Source organism: Elephantulus edwardii, unplaced genomic scaffold (genome assembly GCF_000299155.1).
Source record: "Elephantulus edwardii isolate Elephantulus edwardi_28Jun2011 unplaced genomic scaffold, EleEdw1.0 scaffold00227, whole genome shotgun sequence".
Taxonomy (NCBI): Eukaryota; Metazoa; Chordata; class Mammalia; order Macroscelidea; family Macroscelididae; genus Elephantulus; species Elephantulus edwardii.
The window spans coordinates 2,731,203-2,740,040 of NW_006399977.1; the positions used below are offsets into that span (position 1 = coordinate 2,731,203).

Here is an 8,838-nt window from a genome sequence, read left to right on the forward strand (position 1 = left end):
TACATGGTGACTGTAGTCATCAGCTCAAATATGTCAGAGTTGATGAGGATGTTGTAAGATAGGACAGAATTTAGACCTGTTGTTCACAGGGTTGCTATGAGAGGTACTCAAATCGATGGCACCGAACATGAACAACATGTTCAAAGTATGGGAAATAATGTCTCACCATCCTTGTTTCTAAGGAGCATTCTGGCAGTATGAGACAAATGCGTTCTTTTAAAAAAAAAACACTATTTTTTGTGTGTGTACCATCAAATCAGATCTGTACAGGAGGAGATTGCCCCTCCTGCTCCAGCAGAGCATCTGGTGGATTCAAACCACATACCTCTGGGATTGCAGTTCGGCTTCTTGCCACTAATGTGTTCTTTCTTATAGCTGTCCTTAGAATACTTGATCATCTTCATTAATGCCATAATTAAAAGGTATTAGTTCTTCTCTCTTCCTTATTCATTATCCAGCTTTCCCACATGTTTGATCCATACCTAACTCACTATTGCTGATGGGTTCAAAACACCAGATGCTCAGTTTATTGATCATCAACACAACAATTTATGGACTACACCACTGGAGAATATGAATGGAGACACACCTCAGCCCTCAAAGTGACATAATAAAGAGGTCTTTTTCAACAAAGTTGCTCGAACTAAATTCACTTTATTTGTTATACAAAATCCACTACATGGTGGCCACGGCTGGAGCCTGGGTCCTCTGCATGGAGACTCTGTTGTGAGTCTTTACAAGAAGATCAGTGAATTCCTGGTAGGGAGACTTGGTGAACACAGTCTCTTTCCAGAGATCTGGGGTCAAGTAGCTGTAGGTCTTGGAGATGGCATCAAAGGTGGCCTGGGTGAAGCTTCCCAGAGTAGTGTGCACCCTGGCTGAGGTGTACCAGTCATCAATTCCAGCCATCAGCAGCAGCTTCTTGGGCAAAAGGGCTGAGACTATTCCAGTGTCTGGGGTGCAGGGATCAGACTCACCAACACAGAGCCACAGCGCCCAGTCACCTTGCAGGGAACAGTGTGAGGCTTGCCAATCTTATTCCCCCAGTAGCCAAATTGCACAGGGACAATGGAGAGCTTGGCCAGGATAAAGGCCCCACGGATGGCAGTAGCCACCTCCTTGGAGCACTTGACGCCCAAACCAACATGGCCTTTATAGTCTCCAATGGCGACAAGGCCTTGAACCTTCTGCACAGGCATGATTTTCAAGACCTCATCCTTGAGGGACATCCCCAGGAAAAAGTCAATGATCTCAGACTACTTGGGCAGTGAAAAGAGATAAACCCCCTCCAAGGATTTGACCTTCATATCTTTGACAAGACAGCCCAGGTTGGTGACAGGTAGCCACTCCTTGTCCTCTGGCTTTGCCTCCTGGAGCTCTGCTCTGCGGCCCTCCCACTGCCCGCTCCACAGCCACGGCCCTGACTCCCTCCTCCCCGCCCCACCCCCCGCAGACCGCTGCCAAAACCCCCATAGAAACAGCCTCGATCTTGCATCCCAGGGTCCCCGGGCTGCACCAGCGTCATCCATCATTTGGTGTTTACTCCGAGAGGAAGCATCATTTGATTTCGTGACTGTTGCTCCCATGATCATTGGTTATTAATAAAATTAAAGTGAAATCCTTGGACAACTTCAATGTTTTCTTCTTTAATCATAATGTTTATTGATGAACCCTCCAATTGTGAAGATTTTCTTTTTTTTTAATAAATCCATAATTTTATTTGCTTTTCAATAAGTTTAAATCCTCGAGGGATACAGCATTACAAAGATTCTGTGTCCGATGTCCTTAGCAGGAAGGTTGCTCCGAAATTTGGCCCGAACCATGCCACTGTTTCCGTGGGCACGAGTTACCTTTCCCCAGATTACTCTGGTTTTATTGGGTTTGCCACCAGGAGTCACTGTATTTTATTTTGCTTTGTAAACATAAGCACATCTCTTGCCTAAATAGAATTCTGTTTCATCTCGGTCATAAACACCTTAAATTTTAAGAAGAGCTGTGTGCTCCCTCTGGTTCCGGAGACCTCGTTTATAGCCAGCAAAAGTGGCTTTGCACCAAAGCCTCCCAGCCATCTTTGCGGTTCAGAAGTCCTGCTTCCAGGAGGCCTTCACGGGCTCCAAGATGGCGGAAAAAGAGGATTTTCTTTTTTTAGGTTAAGATGTAATGCACACGTGGTTGTAGTTTTTAAATCATCATTCTGGCTTTTATTTGGTGTGAGAATTTAGCCTTGAAAGGCTGAATATTGTTGATCCTTGACTTATGGTTAGGTCTCATTATGATAACGGAACCATCAATTAGTTCTGATATAAGCTGAATGCCTCATTTTGCTTTTAGTTTTAATTATTGTTTCCTTTTATATCTAAATCAAGAAGATGTTGTAGAAACAGAACAAGAGAATACTACATGGTTTTAAAAAAGTAAGGATGCGTCTGGATTGTATCCTTTCTCCACATCTGTTCAATCTAAATGCTGAACAAATTAATTCAAAAAGTTGGATCATAGGAAGAAGAATGTGGCATAAGAATTGGAAAGATGAAAGTTATCAAGTATTTTGTTTTACTTGGATACACAATCAACATCCATGGTAACAGCAGTCAAGAAATCAAAAGTTGTTTTGCACTGGGGAAATATGCTGTCAAGGACCTCTCTAAAGTGCTTAAGAGCAAGGATATCAGTTTAAAGATGAAGGTGCATCTGATCCAAGCCGTCATGTTTTCACTTACTAGCTAAGCATTGAAAAGTTGGACAATGAATAAGGATAATAGAAGCATAATTAATCTTTTTAGTTGTGATGTTGGAGAAGGGTACTGATTATCCCATGGATTGCCAAAAGAACAAAACCCCCAGGGTGTTCCTTATACGTAAGGATGGTGAAATTTCACCTCGTATATTTCGACCACCACCTATGAGGAGAAATGTGGGGTCAGGATTGGTGGACGATTTATCAACAATCTGCGTTATGCGGATGACACAACCCTGCTTGCTGAAACTGAGGAGGACCTGAAGCGCCTGCTGCAGAGTGTCAAGGACTGCAGCCTACAATATGGATTGAGGCTCAATGTCAAGAAGACAAAGATTCTCACCACTGGACCAATCCGCAGCATCAGGATGGATGGTGAAGAGATTGAGATTGTACACAGCTTTAGTTTGCTTGGCTCCATAGTCAACAGTCTTGGCACCAGCAGCCAGGAAATTAAAAGGTGCATTGCCATGGGAAAGTCTGCTGTTAGGGACCTCTCCAAAGTGCTGAAGAGCAGTGGTGTCTCTCTGGAGACTAAGGTGTGTCTGATACAGGCCATGGTCTTCGCAATCACCTGTTATGCATCAGAGAGTTGGACAATGACCAAGGAGGATAGAAGGAGAACTGATGCCTTTGAGCTGTGGTGCTGGAGAAGAGTACTGAGAATACCATGGACTGCTAGGAAAACAAATAGATTTGTCCTGGAGAGGGTTAAACCAGGTGGCTCCTTGGAGGCAAGGATTCTGAGGCTCCGTCTAACTTACTTTGGACATGTAGTGAGGAGAGACCGGTCCTTAGAGAGGGACATCATGCTTGGGAGGGTGGAGGGACGGTGTAGGAGAGGAAGGCCCTCTATGAGGTGGATTGATTCAGTGACTGGGATAGTTGGGATGGGAATGTCAGAGACAGTGCGATTGGCACAGGACAGAGTGGAGTTTAGGGCTGTTGTACATAGGGTCGCTATGAGTCGGAGGTGACTCGACGGCACATAACAACAACATATTTCGACCATGTTTTCAGGAGGGGCCAGTCCTTTGAAAACAACATGGAATGGGAAAGGCAAAGGATTAGAGAAAGACAGCAAGATACCCAACAAGATGGATTGACACAGTGACTGTTAACAATAGGCTGGCTGCAGCATATCAGAGACCTTTTCCCCAGTGAGGATGGAAAAGGCCAGGGAAAGGTCCAAATCTGTTGTTCATAGAATCTCTATGAGTTACAGCTGACTTGATGGCGCCTAACAGCAAACACATTTATTAGTCGTTGTTGTTGTTGTTGTTGTTCTGTGCCGTCCAGTCATGTGTGAGTCATAGCGACCCTACATACAACAGCCCTAAACCCTGCTCTATCCCTTGCTAATCTTGTTTCCGATATGCCTATCTCCATTACCTCAGTGATGGAATCAATCCATCTCATCGAAGGTCTTCTTCTCTTGCGCTGTCCCTCCACCCTCCCAAGCATGACATCCCTCTCCGAGGACTGATCCTGCCTTGCAACATGTCCAAAGTATGTTAAACAAAGCTTCAGAATCCTTGCTGCCATGGAGCAGCCTGGCTTCACGCTTTCCAGGACAAACTTGTATGTTTTCCTAGCAGTCCATGGTATATTCAATACTCTTCTCCAGCACCAAAGTTCAAAGGCATCAACTTCCCTTCTACCATCCCTAGTCATTGTCCAGCTTTCTGATGCATAGCAAGTAATGGCAAAGACCATGGCCTGTATCAGGCACACCTTAGTCTCCAGACTGACATCGTTGCTCCTTAGTACCTTGGAGAGGTCTCTGACAGCAGACTTTCCCAATGCAATTCATCTTTTAATTTCCTGGCTGCAGGTACCAAGAGTGTTGATTGTAGAGCCAAGAAAATAATCCTTTTTTGTCTTTGGGGATCGACATGAGAGTGATAACACCAACAAACTATATTCTGCAATACTGTATGGAGTATACATTAATAAAGATATGATGTATCAAAAACAAAACAGTTGATATAAGTGTCATTCGTTAAAACTCAAATACATCCTTAGTGACTACTTATATATTTAAAGAAAATACAATTTTTTTATGTGTTTCTGGGGTATGATTCCCCTCACTTCTATGATATGGCTCCCCATTACTACTTACCAAATTTTCACAAATTCCTATTTGAAAAATTATTAGAAATCATGGTAAACCCGAGAAAACACAATACCTCTTTCCACTATTCTCCTGGGCTTTAAAATCCCTTCTCAGTAGTAGGTCACGTGATTCAAAAGAAACCACCAGAGCATAAGATTAAATTAGGAACTCTGGTTTAGTAGAGTTTAGCAGTCAAGCAAGACTGACATAAGATAGCCTTCCTACTGTTACAGTGGAAACAAAAGTGGAAAAAGAATAGAAAAACCTGGGCCATGTATAATTAGCCGGAGTGGCTGGATGAATTCAGCAACTTTTAAATAAGTTAAAAATACAAAGGGCAGTCAGGAAAAAGCCAATTACTCACTTCCTAGGACCTTAAGCCAAACACTCCAAGTTAGCTCCAAAGGTTACTTACCTGGCAACAATTTTTCTTTAAAACAGTTTCAAAATCCTTTTTTTTTTTTAACCAGTTGAAGCAGCAAGGCTGGGAGAAGTCTCTTTCATGTGTAGTAGTAAATTCCAAGCACTTCAGTTTAGAATTAAGTCATTTACTTCAGGGTTCCAGACAGTCTGGAACCCCAGTATAAGCCTTTCACCCAGGTGGCAGCTCGGCGGTGTACAGAAAAAAGAGCTCAAAAACTCACAAGCACCCTACAAATGTAAGGGTTTATTATCTTTCTTCCCCAACTATGGGGCAATCAAGAGAAATTAACCCTCTCATTTGTTAACCTCAATAACAGGCTTTAACTGATCTGTAGCCATGGATGGTTCAGATAATTGCCCTAATTAGCTTGGAATGGAAGAAGGTAGGGGCAGGGGAGTTTGGAGCTCAAGTAATTAAGACTAAATTAAAAGAGAGAAAAAAAAAAGAGCTTGAGTGGTACATATTTGTCATATGGATTCCAGATGTTATGAAAGAAATTTTACTTCTAAGGCTAAAATGTTTATAATGCTAAGGCCACACTTTGCAGTTAAAGCTAATTCTGGAGGGAAGGCCTCAAAGAAGAACACATTAAAAAAATAAAAAGGGGAGAGAAAGATTCCATTGAATTTAAGGAAATATGCATGGTATGTTTGGGGGGTTTCTATATATACACATATGTTTTTTGTATACACATGTTGGTAGATGTACATTTGTATATATACACATACTTTGTTGCTACTGTTAAATTCCACCAGGTTGATTACAACAAACAGTGACTCTGGGAACAACAGATTTGAACCTTGCCCTATACTGTACCATCCTCACAATTTTCTCCTTGCCAGGCCTTGTATAAAGACTGATTTGCTATTAGAGTTACAAACTAAATTGTCAGATATTGTCAGTTTGTTGTGTTTGGGGAGAATATTATTCTAATTGGTATAGCACTTGTCTGTCAGTTTGCTGTACTCAGATAACTTATGGATTGCTGTGATACTGAAAGCTATGCCTCTGGTATGTCAAATGTTCATTTTAGCAGAGCTCCTAGATTAAGCCAGACTAGGAAGCAGGGCAGTTACCCATTATGTACAATGTTTGGATGAATTTACAGATTGAGTCATGCTGGGAAGCAGGAGTTACATCTACTTCTGAAATAGATGCCTCTGGAAACTCTACAAACTCTGTATATTCTATAAATGTACAGAAATGATGTTAGTTATAGAACAGAGTTCAGGTCTTTTGTGCAAAGCTTACTCTGAATCATAGTCTACTTGATGACATTTAACCACTGCTAAATGAGACTAATGCTGTTATATCTGGAGGAACACTCTCCACTTTGTACATCACTCTTTGTCAATGTGCAGTATGACGTAAACTGGGTTTGCTGTGATGCTGAACCTTGTGCCATTGGAGTATCAAATACCATAATGGTTTTCCAATGTGAGAAGTGTTTGGTGGAGCTCCCAGGTGTAAAACAGGTTTAGAAGCAGGTGTGGCATCCACTTCCTAAACAACATGACTCTGGAAACTCTATAAACTTGGAGAAATGACTATAGTTATGGAAAGGCATTAGGTCTTTCATTCATAGAGTCGCTATGAGTCGTGCTCGACTCAACAGCAATCAACAAACAACAAGAAGCAGGATTGGCCAACCACTTCTTAAATAACAGTCTTCTGAAAACCCTATGAACTTCATCTTACTTGGATCCACAATTAACTCCCTTGGTACCAGCAGTCGGGAAATCAGGAGAATCATTGCACTGGAAAAGTCTGTAGTTAGGGATCTCTCCAAATTATTGAGGAGTAATGATGCCAGTTTGAGGACTAAAGTGTGTCTGATTCAGACCATGGTCTGTCTAATAATTTACTATGCATCAGATAGCTGGACAATGAGTAAGGATGACAGAAGAAGAATTAATGCTTTTGAGCTGTGGCTTTGGAGAAGAGTAATAAGCATTCCATGGATGGCCAAAAGAACAAATAGATATGTCTTGGAGAGGGTGAAGCCAGAGTGCTCTTTGGAGGCAAAAATAATGAGGCTTCACTTTGCATACTTCAGGTATGTTGCTAGGAAGGGCTATTACTGGAAGAGGGACATGATATTCAGAAAGGTGGAGAGTCAGCGAAGGAGAGGAAGACCTTCAACCAAGTGGATTGAGATGATGATTGAAGCAATGAGCTCTAATGTGTCAGAAAGTGTGAGGATGGCACAAGATAGGACAGGATTCAGATCTGTTATTTATACGGTTGACTTGGAGGCAAAGATTCTGAAGCTCTGTCTGACATACTTTGGGCATGTTGCAAGGAGGGACCAGTCCTTAGACAGGGTCATAATGCTTGGGAGGTTGGAGGGACAGCGCAAGAGAGGGAGACCTAGGATGAGATGAATTGACTGGGGTAATTGGGGTGGCTGTGTCGGAGACGACGAGGTTGGCTCAGGATAGAGCAGAGTTCTGAGCTGTTTGTACAGAGTATTGCCATAAGTCATAAGCAACTCGCAGGCACGTAACAACAAATATGGGTCATACTTGACTTGATAACACCTAACAATAACAAGTTGTCACTGTTCTCCCGTGGAGTAAATGCCCTGGCTTCAATTTCTCTTGCTTGACAAATAATTGAACTGGGTGGGAGACAACAGAAAGATCAGTGTGGGCGAATCCTCTGGTCTCTGCCTGGTCCAGCACTTCTTAAGTTGTTAGTCTACTTCTACTCAAAATAATTCCCGTGTGGGCTGAGCCCTGCCTAGAGCATGTGGCACAGAGGAAGTGTTAGGAGACAGGAGTGAAAGTGGAAGTAAAGCCAACTTTATTAGAAAACATATTTCCCAAAAAAAGAGTCAGGTCATTTTCTAAAAGCAAAGAAGTGGAGAAAGACAGGTTAACATCGCTGGCTCACTTGCACATTTGGGAGTGCTCCCAGACTTGAATCTGGACCAATGGGATGATGTCACAGGGAGTTAAAAATTTGGTGGACAGGTCTTGTTCAAGGTCCGTTGTTCTTGATGTCACTGGTCCCATGATGAGTATCTCATGAGCTTAAAATACTAATTAGATTGCTTGTTGGGAAGGGGGCAGCTTTTGCCATGCATGCCAAGAACCTAGGTCCAATGCTATCTGTTTACAGGTTTTAATTTAGTTGGGTCTAGCTCTAGCCACTTCATTTGACTTTGGTTTTCTATTGGTTTCCTAACATGATTTTTGTCTCATTTCATCAAACTTACCTAATTCCAACCCCACCAGCTAAGTCAATTCTACCTCCTTGAGGAACTTCCTCTTTTTCTCTGTATGATGTCTTTTTCCGAGAACTAGCCCCTCCTGGCAACATGCTCACGGTGAGACACAGTTGCACCATTCTTGCCTCTAAGGAACACTCTAGCTGTACTTCCTCCAAGATAAACTATTTTTAAAAATATAATTATTTTATAAGTATGAGGAACTGTGTCTTTCAATACTAACTGAATGCTATGGTGAAATTGAACATAGTTTACTCTGTAAGAATGACCAAGATGATGATAGACTCAAAGTAATTTTAAAGATTAAAATTTGAACTATCATTTGTTTG

The 8,838-nt window shown here is 42.1% G+C and overlaps 1 pseudogene; it reads right to left on the minus strand.

Moving 5' to 3' along the window:
• Nucleotides 1-675: 675 nt before the first annotated feature.
• LOC102864263 lies at nucleotides 676-1,525 on the minus strand (annotated as a pseudogene).
• Nucleotides 1,526-8,838: the final 7,313 nt, after the last annotated feature.